The 22609-nt window shown below is 45.6% G+C and overlaps 1 pseudogene; it reads right to left on the reverse strand.

Annotated features, from left to right (window-relative positions):
• Positions 1 to 4728: 4728 nt before the first annotated feature.
• Positions 4729 to 7371, reverse strand: LOC140197192 (uncharacterized; annotated as a pseudogene).
• Between the last annotated feature and the right edge of the window lie 15238 nt (positions 7372 to 22609).

The raw sequence follows: 22609 nt of genomic DNA on the forward strand, positions 1-22609 counted from the left end.
GTACTGTTGGAGCCTGTGACCAACAGTTTTATGATGTGTTTTGGGGCTGATTGAATGATCTGGTGTTTTGCAGTCTCTGAGAAGATTTCCCCTCTGTCTCCTCCGCTCTCCCCCCACCTCTCTCCTCCTCTCTCTCTCCCACCCCTCTCTCCTCCCCCCTCTCCCCCTCTCTCTCCCTCTCTTGATGCTGTTGGAGGATGGTACTGAAGTTCTGGACCGGCTGTTTGTGGACTGGATTGTAGGTCATATTATGGTGTGTTTCTGGGGGGGAGTCGCTCGAATTGGGGCAGCTTGCAGATAATGAATACTGAGCTGAAATGAATATGGATTCAATCGATTTTGTATTTTATTTTCTGTGTTTTTGCTCATTCTTTCTTATTGCCATTTGTGCGATTTGTTTTTTTGCACGTTGACGTTTTTCTTTGGATGGGTTCTGTGGTTTTCTTTGTCTCATGCCTGTCCGTGGGGAAGGTGAGTCTCAGGGTTGTATACTTCATACACACTTTGATAGTAAACGTACTTTGAATCCTTTGAACTTGGCGATGTGGTACCACGGCTCCTGTACCTCCTGCCCGATGGTAGTAGTGAGAAGAGAGCATGACCTGGATGGTGCGGTTCCTTAATGATGGACGCTTCCTTCTTGTGGCAGCGTTCCACGTACATGTATTCGAAGGGTGGGAGGGGTTTTCCTGTGAAGGACTAGGCTGTAACCACCACTCTCTGGAGACTTTTCACCATAAATTTGGTGTTCTCCTGTATTTGCCCTTCTTGGAGGCAGTGCCCACAGGACTGAGAGGTGCAGTCAGATCAGTCTAAGTAAATAGATGGACCATTCTACCCACCATGTTCATGCCAATCCACTTTAAACCCACTGCCTGCATTTCTTGTGCCAGTGATAGAAGGGATGAACATCTGGGCAGGTTTGCAAGTTGTTGGAAAGGCATTCCAACCCAGAGAAGGCAAAGCTACACTTAGTGTCTTCTTTATTAGGTACAGGAATGGAATCCAGTGTGGTCTTCAATGCTCAGTGCATTAAGAAATGGTCTTCTGCACTCCACAGTTGTACTGCATGGTTATTTGAGCTACAGTCACCTTCCTGTCAGTTTGAATCAGTCTGGCTATTCTCTTCTGACCTCTCATTAACAAGGTATTTTTGCCTATGGAACTGCTGCTCATTAGATTTTTTTTGTTTGTTTTTAACACCATTCTCTGCAAACTCTAAAGACTATTGTGTGTGAAAATCCCAGGAGATCAGCAATTTCTGAGATAATCAATCAACCCCATCTGGCACCAATGATTATTCTCCGATAAAAGTCACTCAGATCGCACTTCTTCCCCATTCTGATATCTTGTCTGAACAACAACTGAACCTCTTGACCATGTCTACGTGCTTTTATGAATTGAGTTGTTGCCACATGATTGGCTGGTTAGATATTTGCATTAGGGAGCAGGTGTACAGGTGTACCTAATAAAGTGGCCACTGAGTGTATACCCAGGTCAAAGTCTCAGTGCACCCTAAAACTTGAAGTAACAAACACTGATCACCTAATTTAAAAAACTATCATTAAATATGATTTAACAACTTTCATTCTTCTTTCACTTTCAATGTGCTTCAACCATTTTTCAGTCAACCTATTTTCACAGACATCACTCCCTGCGTAATTTGAAAATTGCTAATACGTGGTTAAGAATGTTCAATAGCCATAAATTAATTGTAATTATACTTTTAATTATACTTGAAATGAGTTAATGACAGCTGCAGTAAGTTTTGTTTTTATTGCAGAACTGATCTAGTATTTAGCTTGGGGCTTTACTGTCAAATACATAACTTCATGCTGAAAAGAAATATTATGCAAAGACTCAGTTTTTGTAATATGAAAATGGATTAGGTCATTAAGATACCCAATACTGTTCTTTTGTTCTGTCAGTTCTGGACTGACCTGGATCTCACATTAATGTACCTGCTTTTTCTCCACATCTCTAGATATACTTAGTTGAAAGAGCACGTCAGTACAGCCTTAAAAAAACTCTATCAATCCAACTAGTGCTGACTGTAAATATTACCCATAGCATTTCCTGTGCAGAAAAGGTGTTCCACATTTCATTCCAAATAGTCTAAGTGGGAAAATTGGTTATTGTCACATGTACCAAGGTATAGGGAGAAACTTTGCTTTGCATGTCATTCAAACAGATCATTTCAAAGTTCGAAGTAAATTTAATAAATAAATAAATAAAACAATCAGATAAATAATACTGAGAACATGAGTTGTGGTGTCCTTGAAAGTGAGTTCATAGTTTGTGGAATGAGTCCTGATGAAGGGTCTCGATCTGAAACATCAATATCTCATTTATTTCAGGGATCCCCAACCTGGAGTCCATGAACCCCTTGCTTAATGGTATCGGTCCATGGCATCAAAAAGGTTGGGTACCTCTGCCATGGATGCTGACTGACCTGCTGAGCTGCCCCAGAATTTTGTGTGCTCTGGATTTCCATCATCTGCAGGATCACTTGTATTGTGGAATTAGTTCAGTGTTGAGGTGAGTGAAGTTATCCACATTGGTTCAGGAGTCTAGACAACCTCAGAAAAAAGCATGACATGGATGGTGGGGGTTCGTGATGATAGATGCTGCTTTGTTTGAGGCTGCACCCCTTCTAGATATGCTGAATGGTGTGAGGACTTATTCTGTGATGGACTGGGCTGTAAACTTCATTACAGCAGTTCATTGAAGTAGAATAACTAGGAGACGGTCCAATGGTCTTATAACAGTGGGAGAGAAGCTGACCTTGAGCCTGGTGTTCCATGCTTTCAGGCATTAGTATCTTCTGGCCAATGAGCGGAGGGAGAAGAGGGAATATCTGTGGTGGGTGGAGTCTCTGATTGTGTTGGTTAGTAGTTTACCTCTAATTTTCAGACTACAGTTAATTGCTTGTTTTGATATTACAGTCAAAATTCAATTTTTTTTATTTCCATTGCAAAGTACGTGTGAGGGTAGTGCCTCTTCACATTCAGATTGTTTGTCTTCTATAGATTTATGTAAGAAGTGAATACAGCTAGCCACTGGTGTTCGGTGTTCCTTCCATCTTTTTACACATTTCAGGAGTGTGTTAGCCGTTCAGTACCAAGGGAATCCATCCCACGTTTGTGCAATTTGTAATGGAGTCCTGGAGAAGAATGATTGTAGCACAGAAATAGGTCATCCTGGCATTTGGAGTGCTCACCGGTCTGACGCCTTCTCACAATGTTCTCACTGTAGCGGATACTCGAAACAAACCAGAACTGCTGAGAGACTGAACGAGGGATGTCGCACTTCCAAATAATGGAGTTAAATTTAAAAAAAAGTACGTTCGAACCTTTATTACAAAACCAACAAAGGCGAACGATCTTATACAGAGATAAAAAAAAACTAGCGAAGTTAACAATCAACAAAAAAATATCCATTCTCTGACTACCTCTAACTAAACTAAACCAATGGCACAAAGGGTGAATGCATGGCTATACTCATTTGCTTCTACCATGCCACAACCCAAGTGACACATTACCATAACGCATGATAAAAATGTGCAATACAACATACATTACATTCAGATACAGAATAGATACACGGCTCCTACACACACTTTATATACTCTTTAAAGCATGACATCATTCTAATGATTCTGCTCCTGGATCCTCTCCAAGGCTAACATATTTTACTAAGATTCGGTAATCCAGCAGTAGTAAGGAATAATGAAATGACTCAGTAAGACAGTACTGGAGAACAGGTGGGTGGATAATCTTGTAGCAGAGAGATAAAGAGGGACTCTCTTCTCCTGGTCGGGGTGGAGAGGATTGTGAGTTCCTGACAGCAATGTATTCTGGTGCTTAGCTCCCGAGAGGCAGGAAGGTCAAAGGGAATGTTCTGGACCCAGAGCAATCTAACAAACACCTCAACAGTGGAACTAGTGTGAAGGAAGTGAAGATGGAGGAAGGCTGCAGGATTGAAGGGTCCCCAGTCACCTTGCATTCCTTTGCCACTGCATCCTGACCCTGACCCTGATCTGTCAAGGACTGTGTGGTGGCTGCCTGTGCATCAGACACCCCACGTTAAACAAAGCCATGTGCAGATGTTCTCCCTTAAGGGAATGAATTCATATTCGGCTCGAGTGATTGCACTATTACAGAGGTCTCTGCAAACTTGGCACCAGGCAGATAAAGACTGGAACCAGTTCAAATCGACTCGATCCACAAACCAAGTGAAAGTGAGCTTTAGTAAACTTATGCCTGGTTACTAGCCTAACAGCAATAGCATAACCTCCGAGACAGAAGCTTGCCATTGTATGTATAAGGTGAAGATAGAAATCATAAACACAAGAGATGCAGGAAATCTTGACCAACACACACAAAATATTGATGGCTCACAGCTGAAAACATCAACTGTTTATTCACCTCTATAAATGCTACCTGACTTGACGAGTTCTTCCTCCATTTTGTGTGTGTTGCTCAAAATAAAGACAGAACAGCACATGCTTATGCTGGGCATGGGCTGCTGAAGCAATACGGCTCATGTAGCACATTGGCACTGAAACTTCCTATTGCAAAAGGCTTACCTCGCTCAATATGAGGGTAGAGATAAATGGGAAAATAAAGATTAGATAAAGATTAAGTTGTAGAATACACCTTCTGGTGCTACTTGGACACATCTTCAGTGATGAACCCGGGGTCATAGGGTGTTTCGGGTCTTTAATCATCAGACAACCTCGACCGGGCGACCCAGCCAGGGGTGATCAGCCCCCAACTTGTGTTCAAGTGGCGCACTAATCCACGGATCCCCTTGCGGATCCACAGCCACCACCACGCCTTTTCAGCAGCCTCCAGAATGTTCTTGGTGGCTCTTCTGCACTGCAGTCCTTTAACTCCAAGGAGTTTTAGAGTCCGGTGTAATGAATGGCTAGCAAAGCCCCAGCACTCAACTTCGACTGGCTCACAGCGAGCTCTCCAGCCATTGCTCCAGCATTCTGCAACAAGATCTGTGTATCTAGCCCTCTTGTGCTCGTTGGCCTCTTCAATCTGGTCTTCCCAGGGGACCGTAAGTTCCAGCAGGGCCACTTGCTTTGTAGACTCTGACATTAACACCATGTCCGGGCGGAGCAGAGTGGCTGCGATGTTCTCTGGGAACTTGAGCTGCCTCCGTAGGTCGACTTGGAGCTGCCAGTCTCGTGCAGTGGCAAGAAGCCCTCCCGAGGAGCTAGGCCGATGTTGAGCCTTCTTCCCCGCTCTAATAAAGGTGATGGACTGTTTGGGAGCGTACTGATCTTTGCTGTCTTGAATCCCTGTGCTGATTGTGACCTTAGGACTTGGTCATGGCGCCAGCGGTATCGCCCTTCTCCGAACGCCTTCAGGCAGCAACTTAGGATATCCTCCAAGGTGCCCCTCTTCTGGCACAGTTGGCATGCTGGAGTGTTTGCCATGCCCCACCTGTGCAGATTGGCCGGGCTTGGGAGAACGTCAAAGACTGATTGGGTGAGAAACTTGAGGCGCAATGGTTCGGCTCTCCAGAGCTCTGTCCAAGTGAAGTTGCAAGGTTCCACATGCTCCCATCTAGTCCAGGCGCCTTGTTTGTACATGCCGGCCATCTTGCTGTATCATTCTTCCTCCACTTCTGCTCGTATCTCGTTCTGAACCAGTTGACGTTTCTCCTTTCCACGTGTTTTGTTATAGCGTGGTTTGGGAAAACAGTCCGGTCCTGCCTGCCCCACTGCCACAGTGCCCACCAAAACGTTGTGCTGCAGCCGTGCCTCCACTCTGTCGACAGCTTCCTGTGCCTGCCACTTCCTTCCAGTCTTTACGCGGATTCCTGCCGAAGCAACTTTAACATCAGAGGAGTCTCGGAACATCATAACCTCCCTGGCTCGAGTGACTTTGAATTCCTCTGATCGGCTGCTGATGGGGAGCTGCAGCTTGATGGAATGCCCATACAGGGCAATGCTGCTTAATGTCTGGGGGGAGCGCCAACCAGCTCCAGAGAAACTGACTGATGGTCTTTTCTAGAGCCTCCACTATTGACATTGGCACCTCGTAGACTAGAAGGGGCCAGAGTAGCATTGGCAGGACTCCGTGTTGGTACATCCAGGCTTTGAATTTTCCTGGAAGCCCCGATTTGTCAATCGCGGTCAGCCAGGTTAGCAAGACGCTCCTGGTTTGTTGAAGTGCAGCTGTGTCCTTTAGGGAACTGTCGAAGATCTTGCCCAGGCTCTTGATTGGTTTTTCTGTCCCCATTGGAATCTGGGTCCTCCCAGGGTAAAGTGGAACCGGTCGGCCACTCTTCCCTTCTTCCGGACCAGAGACCTGGACTTGGCTGTTTTAAAGCTCATCCTTGCCCATGAGATGAGCTGTTCCAGCCCTTGAAGGAGCCATCTGCACCCAGGGACGGATGTTGCCATCACCATAAGGTCGTCCATGAATGCTCTTATGGGGGGCTGCCGAGTACCAGATCTAGACATGGGGCCTCTACATTCCACCTCCGCTGCCTTGACAAACATGCTCATGGCCAACGAGAAGAGTGACACCGAGATTGTGCAGCCAGTGATTATGCCCTTCTCCAGACGATGCCAGGTGGATGTTAATGCCCCTGAGGAGACTCTCAACCTGAAGTTGCTGTAGTAGTCCAGAATGAGATTTCGGATCATCTTTGGAACATGGTGTCTTGTCAGTGAATCCTCTTCTTTTGGTATCCAGACACCCTCCACATGCCTTCACTGAGCAGTGACCTTTGCTCCCCTCCAGATCACCCTTAAGATCTTCCAGAGTCGCACAAAGAGGCCTGGGCACTGCTTGTAGACTTTGTAAGGCACTCTGCTGGGGCCAGGGGCGGAACTTGCTCTTTCTGCTTTCACTACTTCTTTGACCTCCTTCAGGGTGGGTTCAGAGATGTCGAATTGGGTCACCGTTTCTGGAGGTGTCACCAGTGCCTCACACAGGCCAAGGTCCTGCTCTCTCGAGGTGTCACTGAAAGTAGTACTGAGATGGTGGTTTATCTCCTCTACAGAACGAGTGAGGTGGCCACTTCGCTTCTGTCCTAGTATCCTCTTGGTGAAGTCGAAGGGATTGGTAATGAAGGCACTGCACCTTCGGGCCCTCTCCTTGCCCTTCCTTCGGTGCCACTCAGCCCGCCTGAGTGTGATGAGCATCCTCCTTATGATATCTGTGAGGCCTGACAGGGCAGTTTTCTCCTCCTCCTAGGCCAACTTAAATTGGCGCTTCAGAGATTTGAGTTCTTGTCTCAGCTGGCTGTCTTCTGTTCCCGCCGGTTTGGTCTCGCTGGATTACTTGTTCCATGCTTTTCCTTGATGCCAAACCGTTCTGAGCCTATGCTCATTATGAGGGTGTACATAGTCCGGAGCTTCTGGTCAGCATTGCCCTTCGATATCACCTCCAGAATCCTGTCTGCATCCTCATCCAACTGGAGCCACTCCTTCTTGTTAGCGGCAGGCCACTTCACCTGACGCTGTTCCGACTTTCTGCTTAGTCATAGTCAGAGTCATACTTTATTAATCCCGGGGGAAATTGGTTTTTGTTACAGTTGCTCCATAGATAATAAATAGTAATAGAACCATAAATAGTTAAATAGTAATATGTAAATTATGCCAGTAAGTTATGAAATAAGTCCAGGACCAGCCTATTGGCTCAGGATGTCTGACCCTCCAAGGGAGGAGTTGTAAAGTTTGATGCCACAAGCAGGAATGACTTCCTATGATGCTCTGTGTTGCATCTCGGTGGAATGAGTCTCTGGCTGAATGTACTCCTGTGCCCACCCAGTACATTATGTAGTGGATGGGAGACATTGACCAAGATGGCATGCAACTTAGACAGCATCCTCTTTTCAGACACCACCGTCAGAGAGTCCAGTTCCATCCCCACAACATCACTGGCCTTACGAATGAGTTTGTTGATTCTGTTGGTGCCTGCCACCCTCAGCCTGCTGCCCCAGCACACAACAGCAAACATGATCGCACTGGCCACCACAGACTCGTAGAACATCCTCAGCATCATCCGGCAGATGTTAAAGGACCTCAGTCTCCTCAGGAAATAGAGACGGCTCTGACCCTCTTGTAGACAGCCTCAGTGTTCTTTCACCAGTCCAGTTTATTGTCAATTCGTATCCCCAGGTATTTGTAATCCTCCACCATGTCCACACTGATCCCCTGGATGGAAACAGGGGTCACCGGTACCTTAGCTCTCCTCAGGTCTACCACCAGCTCCTTAGTCTTTTTCACGTTAAGCTGCAGATAATTCTGCTCACACCATGTGACAAAGTTTCCTACTGCAGCCCTGTACTCAGCCTCATCTCCCTTGCTGATACATCCAACTATGGCAGAGTCATCCGAAAACTTCTGAAGATGACAAGACTCTGTGCAGTAGTTGAAGTTGAAGTTACTGGGGGGACTTGTGTTGCCTGGGCACCATGGGGTGACTCTGGGCCTGGCTCCAATGGGAAAATAAAGATTGAATATAGATTAAGAATAATGGAAATTTTGGATCAGGAGTTTTGTTTCAGGCTATTGAATTCTCTGTTGATGTTAGCTTAAAGAGGAAAACCTTGAACTGCATCTGAATTTCTTCTGTCTTCAAACTGAATGAGGAACTCTTGTTGGGACCAACTATAGGTTCATACAACTGAAGCACAGCTTCCATCCCATTGTTTCATAGTGCCTTTGAGATAAAGTATAACACTTCATTCACCTGATGGAATAGTGATACCAGTGTGCAAAGATGTCAGTCACTTTGTTTCTCTCCAGGTTTCTAACATCCTCTAACAAATATTATGATATATTGTTCCAGGGCTGGCTGGTGGTGTAGGCATCAGCACTAGATTTGAAGGCAGATGGTCCTGAGTTCAAACCCAGCCGGGTCCCAACCTGGGCAACAGCAGTATCTGCGTGGAAGAAAGGGCTGGCAATCTACTTCCACATCTTGCCCTATGGTCCATGAGGTCACAAAGAGTCGGACTTGGCTAAAGGACTGAACAACAACAACAACAACAAAAATTGTTCTAAATGCAAAGTGTAATTCCTCAACTTGCCTTCAATCTACCACAATTCTGGCAAACTTTATCCATTGTCATGTTACATCCTGTCTCATTTGAGGAACTCTTTACTAAAGTGGTGGCATCTGAAATCTTGCATGAACAAATCACTGTGCTTGCAGTAGCATCACTGATAAATATTACATAGAACATAGAATAGTACAGCACAGTACAGGCCCTTTGGCCCAAAATGTTGTGCTAACCCTTAAACCCTGCCTCCCATATAACCTCCCACCTTAAATTCCTCCATATACTTGTCTAGTAGTCTCTTAAATTTCACTAGTGTATCTGCCTCCACCACTGACTCAGGCAGTGTATTCCACGCACCAACCACTCTCTGAGTGAAAAACCTTCCTCTAATATCCCCCTTGAACTTCCCACCCCTTACCTTAAAGCTATGTCCTCTTGTATTGAGCAGTGGTGCCCTGGGGAAGAGGCACTGGCTGTCCACTCAATCTATTCCTCTTAATATCTTATATACCTCTATCATATCTCCTCTCATCCTCCTTGTCTCAAAAGAGTAAAGGTCACAGATCTCTCAGTGGGTGAGCATCTGGGGGACAATGACCACCACTCCCTGGCCTTTAGCATTATTATGGTAAAGGATAGAATCAGAGAGGACAGGAAATTTTTTAATTGGTGTAAGGGGGTTTCGATTTTTATGTTACTGCGGAGGCTAATTAAAATGGCGTTTTTGTTATTGTTAATCTGGAGAATGCGGCTTTGTTGTGCTTTAACGCTGAGAAAGTTTGCGCTAGCAGCTTATTGTGGTTTAGAGGGTGATAAGAGGGTGCTATTAACCAATTGGGATAGTTGTTATGGTTTTGGTGTATTTGAAGATACTGTATGCGCGGGGTTTTGGGGCAGAAGGTGGGAGAGCGAGACAGAGGATGGACGAAGTGCTGTGAGCCCGCTAACGGGGTCGGACCCCGAGCGGGACCTTCGGCGAGGAGACGGAGACGGACTCGTGTGGAGCGTCTGGTCGACCACCGTTGTTGGTCCCAGGTGGCCGGTCGAGGTGATCCCAGGGGGTCGCAGGGTGAAGAAGAAGGTCCTTGAGCTCCAACGGTTTTTGTGCACGAAGAGATTGAGTGTGGCGCCTTTTATTTTCCTTTTATATTTTATTCTCTTTTAATTATATAGTTCCAGTAATATCTATAAACTGTAAATCATTTAATTGCATCTGGTGTAAAGTCTGTTATTTGGGCGGGGTGGGGTACCTCACACAGCATCCACACAAACGAATTACCCAGTTTGGCGGGGCCGAGGCTGTTTCCCTAGACCACAGCGAGCCGAGCGACCCTGAGGGTGGCCAGGGGGGCTACATTGTGGGGGCTTTGTCCGGGATGCTTGAGTCTGTTGGTATGCTGTGTGGGTGCCCTGATTAAATCTGTAATGTGTGTCTCCGTGGGTTATTTGCTGTTGATTGCTGTATGCGTTGTGGGTGCGGTCTTCGTTCGAGTTCAGACTAGCATTGACGAGTTAGAGGTGGCACTCGGGGCTGTCCATGCAGTTGGGAGAGAGAGGAAAGAGTAGTCTGATTTGGAGGTAGAGTCTGCGAATAAATGTTCTAGCTCCGGCAGGCTCCGCCTGGCACTGGGGATAGTGTCCACCCCAGGAGAGGCGGAGACGTGTGAGACGTGGGCGGAGCGGATGTCTCAGTTGTTAGATGAGTGGCAGTGCTTGGTTGAGGGAGAGCGACAGGGATTGGTTGAAAGTTTGAGTAGGCGGGCTGGTGACGGTGTTAGAGCTGTCAGGTTCACTTACACCGTAGTGACAGCTGTCAGTTATTTGAAAGAGGGGGGAAAGTTTTCAGTGTGTCTTCTCTGGCGAGGAGGGCGGCTAAATTGCTTGTAGTGCCAGGGGGATCATTTCAGGGGATCAGTTGTTCAGCTGATCAGAGAGGTGTCGGGAAACTTAGTGGAGGCCCAGTGGGGGTACGGCCTGCGGTCTCTGGGGAAGCACGTTCCTAGCAATGTACCACTGAACTTCCGCAAGGAAAAGACCCTATTCCTGAAGGCTTAGAGGGACCACGCCCCAGGATGTCGCTATGGATAGAGAGAAGCGATGCTAAAGCTATCCTCGACCCCGGCGCACAGATCAAGTTGTTGGACAGTTCGTTTTACAACCGGTGTCTGAAGCATTTACCCTTGACAACCGCAAGGGCACTGGAGACTTTGGGTACTAGTGGTAGTAGTTATCCAGAAGACGATGATTGGTTAATGACCCTGGAGTTCATGGGGGCATTGTCTGGGCACCCAGCGTGTCGAGTTGCTTCTGAGGACGTGTGTAGCAGCCTTGAGCCGGTACCGAATTTAAACGAGACCCAGCGGTGGTACGGCTTGGGGAAAGTAGCTGAGGGTGAGACCCTCTTAGTAGATGCTCCGAACCACCACGAGGGAGGGGAGTTGACCGCTGAAGACACCTCAGTGAGAGAGAGGTCGCGGCAACTGGACCCTGGCAGCGTGGAAGATGAAGGCAGCGTGTGTGTGGATGATGCGACGTGGTTTAATGTACTGCATCTGAGGGGTGGATGTTGCCAGATCGTGAGGAGGGCGGCTGTTGAGCCGAAGATGGCCTTTCTTAGTTCCCTAGGATTCTTCCGATCCGAAAAGATGCCCAAGGGCATATCCGGAGCCCCTGCATCCTTCCCGCGGGGCATGAGGAAAACCGTGGGGGAAGTGAAGGTGTGTGGAGTTTTGACGTATGTGGATGACCGCCTAGAGCTTGGATTCGCCTTGGGGGACTATGAGGCGAGACGAGTGGCTGAGCCCGGGCGACCGAAGCGAAGTGTCAAATGTGGAGGAGTTTTTGGCCGGAGGAGTTTGGTGCAATGTGAGGAAAATGACCCGACATACCAGTTGAACTTCCTGGTGTTGGGACAGACGGTGGTGGACCGGGGGATGGAAACCCAGGTCGTCAATCTGAATGAGACACAGGGAAGAGAGGGGATTTGCACCGCACTGCGGTCATATACTGACGAATTAATCCAGCGAGAAGAAACAATGACCCACCTTCGAAGGCATCAGCAGAAACTCAAGACGTCCATTCAGAACAGATTGGAAGATTTACAAGTTGGGGAAGATCAAGGAAGTGTTCTGACTAAGGTCAACAGAAAACCGAGAGCCCAGGGAGGGGAGTTTGACTACACTCCCGAGGAGGTAAAGAAATGGAGGACCGATCTCGGAAAAGGGAGGCGGACGCTTGAAAGGAACCTGAAGATGACTATCGCGAGTTTAAATGAAGTGGAAAAACTGAAAGTTGACCTGGAAGACGCCCTCAGGAAGAAACAACCGGAGGCTGAACATCCTTTAACTGCTGCTTTTCAAGTCAGGGTGGAAGAAGCTGGTGGGGTAACTGCGTCCCAGATTGAGATGGCCAGGAACCCTGAGTCAGAACTGCTGAGGCTGTGGCGAGAGTTGAAGGAGTCCCCGAAGAAGCTGACGTCTCGACTGCAGGAGGCTGAAGGGGTAGCCCCAGCTAAATGTTTCAGTTTGGAGAAACTCAAACAGCAGCTACCGATCGAAGGAATGAGGAAGAATACGGATTCGAAGGATGATGTGCTGCACATGTGGTACATGCTGCCTTTCGCTAACTTCCCCGTGATTGAGGAAGAGACCTTTGGCCCTTCTCCCACTGAGTCAGGTGTAGTGGGGAGGGCTAGCTGTGGGCAGTCTGAGTTACGGCAGGATCAGGAAGGTGGAGAGGCGGGGCCCCGGCCACGGGACAGGGGGCTCCGAGCTGTAGTGGTGGCCTGAGTGAGAGAGGAGTTGGCAAGCAGGCCCGAGGTATCCCTAGTAGTGTCTGAGCCTTGTGGGTTTAGGTGAGGGGGTACGGAGGTCTCAGAGGGTTAAGAAGCTCCCAGATAGGTTGGCCTATTTAGTGCCCGTGGGACGGGAGTAAGGTCCACTGTTTGGGGAGCACTGTCACTGTGTGTATCTGTGTATGTGTGTGTTGTGTGTCTGTAGGACTGGGTGGCGAGTTATTTAGAAGTCATGAGGACATGACTTTATTTGGTGGGGGGAGAGTGTAAGGGGGTTTCGATTTTTATGTTACTGCGGAGGCTAATTAAAATGGCGTTTTTGTTATTGTTAATCTGGGGAATGCGGCTTTGTTGTGCTTTAACGCTGAGAAAGTTTGCGCTAGCAGCTTATTGTGGTTTAGAGGGTGATAAGAGGGTGCTATTAACCAATTGGGATAGTTGTTATGGTTTTGGTGTATTTGAAGATACTGTTTGTGAGGGGGTTTGGGGGCAGAAGGCGGGAGAGCGAGACAGAGGATGGACCAGGTGCTGTGAGTCCGCTAATGGGGTCGGACCCCGAGCGGGAGGTTCGGCGAGGAGAGGAGACGGAGACAGACTCGTGTGGAGCGTCTGGTCGACCACCGTTGTTGGTCCCAGGCGGCCGGTCGAGGTGGTCCGAGGGGGTCACAGGGTGAAGAAGAAGGTCCTTGAGCTCCAACGGTTTTTGTGCACGAAGAGATTGAACTTTGATAAGTGTGGCGCCTTTTATTTTCCTTTTATATTTTATTCTCTTTTAATTATATAGTTCCAGTAATATCTATAAACTGTAAATCATTTAATTGCATCTGGTGTAAAGTCTGTTATTTGGGCGGGGTGGGGTACCTCACACAGCATCCACACAAACGAATTACCCAGTTTGGCGGGGCCGAGGCTGTTTCCCTAGACCACAGCGAGCCGAGCGACCCTGAGGGTGGCCAGGGGGACTACATTGGGGAAGGGCAAATTATGAGGCTATAAGGCTAGAACTTGCGGGTGTGAATTGGGATGATGTTTTTGCAGGGAATTGTACTATGCACATATGGTTAATGTTTAGGGATCTCTTGCAGGATGTTAGGGATATATTTGTTCCGGTGAGGAGGATAAAGAATGGTAGGGTGAAGGAACCATGGGTGACAAGTGAGGTGGAAAATCTAGTCAGGTGGAAGAAGGCAGCATACATGAGGTTTAGGAAGCAAGGATCAGATGGGTCTATTGATGGATATAGGGTAGCAAGAAAGGAGCTTAAGAAGGGGCTGAGGAGAGCAAGAAGGGGGCATGAGAAGGCCTTGGTGAGTAGGGTAAAGGAAAACCCCAAGGCATTAATCAATTATGTGAAAAACAAAAGGATGACAGGAGTGAAGGTAGGACCAATTAGAGATAAAGGTGGGAAGATGTGCCTGGAGGCTGTGGAAGTGAGCGAGGCCTTCAATGAATACTTCTCTTCGGAATTCACCAATGAGAGGGAACTTGATGACGGTGAGGACAATATGAGTGAGGTTGATGTTCTGGAGCATGTTGGTATTAAAGGAGGGGAGGTGTTGGAGTTGTTAAAATACATTAGGATGTATAAGTCCCCAGGGCCTGATGGAATATTCCCCAGGCTGCTCCACGAGGCGAGGGAAGAGATTGCTGAGCCTCTGGCTAGGATCTTTATGTCCTCATTGTCCATGGGAATGGTACTGGAGGATTGGAGGGAGGCGAATGTTGTCCCCTTGTTCAAAAAAGGTAGTAGGGAGAGTCTGGGTAATTATAGACCAGTGAGCCTTACGTCTGTGGTGGGAAAGCTGTTGGAAAAGATTCTTAGAGATAGGATGTATGGGCATTTAGAGAATCATGGTCTGATCAGGGACAGTCAGCATGGCTTTGTGAAGGGCAGATCATGTCTAACAAGCCTGATAGAGCTCTTTGAGTAGGTGACCAGGCATATAGACGAGGGTAGTGCAGTGGATGTGACCTACATGGATTTTAGTAAGGCACTTGACAAGGTTCCACATGGTAGGCTTATTCAGAAAGTCAGAAGGCATGGGATTCAGGGAAGTCTGGCCAGGTGGATTCACAACTAGCTTGCCTGCAGAAAGCGAAAAGTCATGGTGGAGGGAGAACATTCGGATTGGAGAACTGTGACTAGTGGTGTCCCACAAGGATCGGTTCTGGGACCTCTACTTTTCGTGATTTTTATTAATGACCTGGATGTGGAGGTAGAAGGGTGGGTTGGCAAGTTTGCAAATGACACAAAGGTTGGTGGTGTTGTAGACAGTGTAGAGGATTGTCAAAGATTGCAGAGAGACATTGATAGGATGCAGAAGTGGGCTGATAAGTGGCAGATGGCGTTCAACCCAGAGAAGTGTGAAGGAAGGACAAACTCCAAGGCAGAGTACAAAGTAAATGGTAGGTTACTTGGTAGTGTGGAAGAGCAGAGGGATCTGGGGGTACATGTCCACAGATCCCTGAATGTTGCCTCACAGGTAGGTAGGGTAGTTAAGAAAGCTTATGGGGTGTTAGCCTTCATAAGTCGAAGGACAGAGTTTAAGAGTCGTGAGGTAATGATGCAGCTCTATGAAACTCTGATTAGGCCACACTTGGAGTATTGTGTCCAGTTCTGGTCGCCTCACATTAGGAAGGATGTGGAAGCATTGGAAAGGGTACAGAGGAGACTTACCAGGATGCTGCCTGGTTTAGAGAGTCTGCATTATGATCAGAGATTAAGGGAGCTGGCCTTTACTCTTTCAAGAGAAGGAGGATGAGAGGAGACATGAGAGAGGTATACAAGATATTAAGAGGAATAGATAGAGTGGACAGCCATCGCCTCTTCCCCAGGGCACCACTGCTCAATACAAGAGGACATGGTTTTAAGGTAAGGGGTGGGAAGTTCAAGGGGGATATTAGAGGAAGGTTTTTTACTCAGAGAGTGGTTGGTGCGTGGATTGCACTGCCTGAGTCAGTGGTGGAGGCAGATACACTAGTGAAGTTTAAGAGACTACTAGACAGGTATATGGAGGAATTTAAGGTGGGGTGTTATATGGGAGGCAGGGTTTGAGGGTCGGCGCAACATTGTGGGCCATAGGGCCTGTACTGTAATGTACTATTCTATGTTCTATGTTCTATGTAAAGCCCTAGCTCCCTTAATCTCTAATCATAATGCATACTCTCTAAACCAGGCAGCATCCTGGTAAATCTCCTCTGTACCCTTTCCAATGCTTCCACATCCTTCCTATAGAGTGTTGACCAGAACTGGACACAGTACTCCAGGTGTGGCCTAACCAGAGTCTTACAGAGCTGAATATTGCGAGATGGCAAACTGTTACAGTGCCAGTGACTGGGGTTCAATTCCTGCCACTGACTGTAAGGAGTTCGTACATTCTCTCTGTGACTGCGTGGCCTGCTTCTGAGTGCTCCAATTTCCTCTCACGTTGCAAGGACATACAGGATAGTAGGCTAATTGGTCTTGTGGGTGTAATTGGGCACGTTGACTCTTTGGGCCAGAATAGCCCGTTACTGTACCATATCTCTAAATAAAATTTTAAAAATAAAATAAATAAATTATAGATCAGATTCCTGAGGCACAATGCTAGCCATCAGGAAAATCCCAGCCCTCATTGAAATCCCTTATCAGGTTTCCTTAACAATATTTGTAGATCACTAGTTCCTTCAGAGAAAATAATATATGTTCTTCTCAATGAGCTCTTGCCCTAATATCATACCAGTGCTTGCTAGGAGATTCATTATTGCTGTTGTCTATGCTGGCCTAGAAAACTGCTTCGTAGGGCAATTAATATCAGGCAGAGTATCTAGTCGCTCAGTGTTACACATATTTCAAAAACAAGAAAGAAATGTTTTCAGAGATTCCATCAATGAGATGGCTGGATCAAATGGAAAAATAGCAACAATTTGAATCATTCTCTTATGACGAAGATAAAACTGCATTAACTGGATAAACATGTTTACATACGTGCTCATAACACATTCATACTGTCTACACACAGAGATCAAAACAGCAGGGATGTATTGGGGTTATGATCTCAATCAGTCCATGCTTTTAAATTAAACAGCTTCTAATTAATTAAATAGATTTACTACAGCATGAAGCACAAATCTAATAGAGATACGCTGTGCTATTTAAAAAAATCTTAAAAACCATTACACTGTCAAAATACATTTGAAAGTTAAAACTGCAATCCATAACACATCACATTTTCCCAAAACTTCTCTTCTGGCAATACAACAATTAGTGCTTGCCTGTCAAGGGACAAAATATCCTCAAGGACTTTCCCAATCCCTAACTGTAACCTCAGTGACAGTAATTTTAGAGTTACATAAAAGCCATCGGACTACGTGTCAGCAGCAACGTCTTTCCTGTGTAAAAGGAATCTATAATTGGCAGCACTGTTATATTTTCTTAGTGAGAAATGCCTGCCCCCATCTCTCAAACAAAGGTGATGTTTCAGACCATATTGATGAAACATGCTCATGGTAGGGACCATCTGCTTCGGCACTAAGCATGACTTCGTTTCTCTATTACTTGAAACTCCTTTAATAATGCTGTGTAACATCAGTGTAAATTATTTCATAGCATAATGACATCCAAAGATGAATGCAATGCAACTTAGGCTTTCTAAACGCCATACTCCATGTGGAGACACAGAGACTGCAGATGTGGCAATGGTGACTGTCCACTTCCCTTCCGAGATGCTACAAGATTGACTGTCCATTTCCCTCTACAGGCGCTGTATGAATCTGCCCATCACTTGCTACCGCCCGTTCCCCAACTCCTCACCTCTTTATACTTGCTATCTTCCCTTTAACCTTTCGGTCCTGTTGAAGGGTCTCATTGCTTGTCCATTTCCCTCCACAGATGCCACATGGATTTACCTATCGCTCGCTAGCTCTTGCTCCACCCCTCCTCCTCACACTCTTTCTACTCCCTTCGTATCTTTCAGTCCAGATCATGGGGTCTCGACTTAAAATATTTACTTTCTATTGCCCTCACACAGATGCTGCCTGCCCCACTTATCTTGTTTCTCCACAATCCGCCTGCCTGGTTGAAGCACTACAATATCTTTTCTTCCTATGATGATTGGGTTTCCTGATGACATTCCTGAAATTTTAAAATTGTCAACCTTTATAAAACCCTCTATGTCCCCACTCCTCCCCAGCTTTGTCAAGACCTCAACCCTACTATCCTTCCCTTCAGTTACCCATGTCTGGTTCCACCAATGGCAACTAGTACCTTCAGCTGACATGGTCCTAACCTCTGGAATTCCCTCTTTAAACCTTTCCATCTGACTTCCTTATCCAGCGTTTAATGAGTTTAAGTTCATTCATGGGATGTTTCAGTCATTGACAAGTTGAGCAGTTATTGTCCTTCCCTATAACCACCCAATCTGAACACTATTTTCTGTGTTTTTCCTTTTCCTTGTACTGTCTTAATCTTGTTCATTCATTACGTATGACGTAGGCGACCATGGTCTTTCCATGACCATGATTGTTGTGGGCAAAGTTTGCCATTGCCTTCTTCTGGTCAGTGTCTTTTCAAGGCAGGTGACCACAGCCATTATCAATACTCTTCAGAGATTGTCTGCCTGGCATCAGTGGTCACATAACCATGACTTGTGTTATGTATCAGCTGCTCGTACAACCATCCACCACCTGCTCCCATGGCTTTATGTGACCTGATCGGGGGGCTAAGCAGGTGCTACACCTTGCCCAAGAGAGACCTGCAGGCTAGCAGATGGAAGGAGCACCTTACATCTCCTTTAGTAGAAACGTATCTCCACTCCACCAGCCTATCTCTGTCTATTAATGTAATAAAATGATCTGTATGGATAACTTAGGAAACAAAGTGCTTCATTGCACAAATTGACCAATTATCATAAATTTCCCAAGGAAAGCTCAGAATCAGCTATGTCCAAAAGGCATATGAGCATAATTAGGCCATTTGGCCTATCTAGTCTGCTCTGCCATTTCATCATGGCTGATCCATTTTTCCTCTCGGGCCCAATCTCCTGCTTTTTCCCCAATATTCCTTCATGCACAAACAAATCAAGAATCTATTAGCCTCTGTCTGAAATATACATAAAGATTTAGCCTCCACAGCTGTCTGTAGTAAAGAATTCCACAGATTCACCACTCTCTAGCTAAAGAAGTTCCTTCTCATCTCCATTCTAAAAGGACGCCCCTCTATTCTAAGGCTGTATTTCCTGGTCTTAGGTGCTCCCACCCCGGGAAGCATCCTCTCCACATCCACTCTTTCAAGGCCTTTCACCATTTGATAGGTTTCTATTTAGTCACCCCTTACTCTTCTAAATTCCAGTGAGTACCTGCCCAGAGCCATCAAACACTCTTCATATGACAAGCCATTTAATACTGGAATACTTTTCTGAGAAATTTCTTTGAATCTTCTCCAGTTTCAGCACATCCTTTCTGCACACAACACTCTAAGTGAGGCCTCACCTGTGCTTTACAAAGTTTCAACATTACATCCTTGCTTATTTATTCTAGTCCTCTTGAAATGAATGCTAACCTCACATCTGTCTTCCTCACCACTGACTCAACCTGCAAATTAACCTTTAGGGAATCCTGCACAAGGACTCCCAAGCCCCTTTGCATCTCAGACTTTTGTGTTATCTCTCTATTTAGAAGATAGTCAACTCTTTCACTTGATCCACCAATGTGCATGACCATACTCTTCTCGACACTGTATTCCATCTGCCACTCCTTTGGCCATTCTCCTAATCTGTCTGTTTTTCTGTAGCCTCCCTATTTCCTCATAACTACCTACCCCTCCACCTATCTTCATACTGTCTGCACACTTTGCAACAAAGCTATCAATTCCATCATCCAAATCTTTGAAATATAACATGAAAAGAATCGGTTCCAACACAAACACCTGTGGAACACTATTAGTCACTGGCAGCCAACCAGAAAAGGCTCCTTTTTTTTCCAACTCTCGTTGGCCTCCTGCCAATCAGCCACTGCTTTTTCCATGTTAGAATCCATTCCAGTAATACCATGGGTTTGTAGCTTCTTAAGCAGCCTCGTGTGTGGCACCTTGTCACAAGCCTTCTAAAAATCCAAGTACACAACACCAACCAATTCTCATTTGTCTATCCTACTTGTTATTTCTTCAAAGAATTCCAACAAACTTGCCAGGCAAAATTTTCCCTTGAGGAAACCATACTGACTATGGCCTATTTTATCATGTGCCTCCAAGTACCCCAAAACCCCATCCTTAAAAATCTCCAACATCTTCCAAAACATTAAGATCAGACTAACAGGCTTATCGTTTCCTTTCCTCTACCTTTCTCCCTTCTTGAAGATTGGAGTGACATTTGCAATTTTCCAGTCTTCCAGAACCATTCCAGAATCTAGTGATTCTTGAAAGATCATTACTATTGCCTCCACAATCTCATCAGCCACCTCTTTCAGAACTCTGGAGTGTATACCATCTGGACCAGGTGACTTATTTTCCTTCAGACCTTTCAGTTTCTCAAGAACCTTCTCTCTAGTAATCGTAACTTCACACACTTCATGACCCCCGACACCAGCAACTTCCGCCATACTGCTCGTGTTATCCACAGTAAAGACTGTTGCAAAGTACTGATTTAGTTCATCCGCCATTTCCTGACACCCATTACTACTTCTCAACTCTGTTCTCCTGGGACTGATGCGAACGATGCGTTTCATTGTTTTGATGTACATGTAACAAATTAAGCTGATGTGTAAAAATAATTTTTTGCCAAAGTATCAGCCAAACAAAGAATTGGTCATTAACTTCAGGAAAGGGAGTGTAGCACACACATCTGTTCACATCAGAAATGCTGAGGTTGAGAGGGTTGAGAGTTAAAAATCACCGATATAGCCTGTCCCGGTCCAGTCATGTTGGTCCCCTGGCCAGGAGAACTCATCAGCACCTCTGCTTCCCAAGGAGGCTAAAGAAATTTGACCCTCACCAATTTTAACAATGCACCTGCAAGAATCCTATCTGAGCAACACACACAAAATGGTGGAGAAACTCAGCTGGCCAGGCAATATCTATGGAAAAGTATACAGTCAACATTTCGGGCCGAGACCCTCTGGCAGGACTGGATGTGTTACTGCTTAGTATGGCAACACTGCAAAAACAAAAACTGCAGTAAGTTGTAGACACAGCTCAGTACATTATGGAAACCAACCTATGGTCTATGTTTTTCACCTCCATGGACTCTGTCTACACTTCTCAGTAAAGCAACCAGCATTACTGAAGTCTCCTTCCACCCTACACATTCTATCTTCTCCTCCCTCCCATTGGGACGAGAATACAAAAGCTAGAAAGCATGTACTACTTGGCTCAAAGATATTCTATTCCACTGTTATAAGACTATTGGACAGTTTTCTAGTCCAATAAGATGGATCATGACCTCAATCTACCTCATTAAGGCACAATGCCTTATCGTCTATCTGTGCTGTACTTTCTCTGTAACTGTGACATTTTATTCAATATTCTGTCATTGTTTTCCTTTGTGCTACCTCAATGCACTGTCGTAATAAATTGGTCTGTATGCGTGATATGTAAATCAGGTTTTCACTGCACTTCATTAATAAACCAGTTTACCAGTTTATAACAGCGACTCAGTAAAAAGAGGTAATTTGGGGAGAAGATGTTTTTTCTCAAGAGCGAAGCCTTTGAGGTGACCGGTGTAATATCTGGAACACCATCATCAAAATTGCTCTTAAGGTTAGAAGTAAGAAGAGCATTTCAAACCGAGATATATGTACTTTTGATTAGCAGGCCATAAGCTGTGACCTTACTACACGGGGAGCCTTACCACAAAGTGTCTTGCTGCTATACCTGTGATCATATACAGAAGTTTGTACAACTACATATAACATTAGAAAGAATATTAACAGAGTAATGAGACAACAGGGACATCACCAGTCTGCCCACTTATTTAATAATCTAAAACACAGTGTTGCTCCCCATTAGATTACTGTTGCCTCAAGATGAAGTCTGTTGTTTTAAAGAAATAAATTCATTATGATTCCGTCTGAAAAATCGTACTTCAGTGAAAATATTTCCACCCAGAAATCCTTGGCATTAGTACCTGAATCAAAACAGCTCAGTTTGTTCATTTGACATTCCTCTGGTACTTTAACTAAACTGTTAAATGGATTAGCAATATCACAGACATTGTGGAAAGGGATGTGTTCTGTGAGAGTACAATTGTTTCAAAGTATATTCACTAATTAACAAGCCATAAGACCGTAAGACATAGGAGCAGAAATAGCCCAGCAGGTCTTCTCCGCCATTCAGTGATGGCTGATTTATTTTCCCTCTCAAACCCGTTCTCCTGCTTTCTTTCCATAACCTTTGATGCCCTTACTAATCAAGAACGTATCAACCTCTGCCTTAAATATACCCAATGACTTGGCGTCCACAGCCGTTTATGGCAATGAATTCCACAGATCCACCACACTCTGGCTAAAGAAGTCCCTCCTCATCTCTGTTCTAAAGGGACATCCTTTTAGTCTGAGATTTTGCCCTCTTGTCATAAACTCCTCCACTATTGGAAAAATCCTCTCCATTTCCACTCTATCATGGCATTTCCACAATTGATTACTGGGATTTATTCTGTAGACGTGTAATGGCGAGTATTTTGATTTACTGCATCAGAGTCTGGTATGGAAACACCAATGCCTATGAATGGAAAATTTTACAGAAGGGAATGGATTCAGCCCAGAACATCATGGGTAAATCCCCCCCAACCATTGAGCACACCTACATGAAAA

The sequence above is a fragment of the Mobula birostris genome, chromosome 5 (assembly GCF_030028105.1).
Source record: "Mobula birostris isolate sMobBir1 chromosome 5, sMobBir1.hap1, whole genome shotgun sequence".
Lineage (NCBI taxonomy): Eukaryota > Metazoa > Chordata > Chondrichthyes > Myliobatiformes > Myliobatidae > Mobula > Mobula birostris.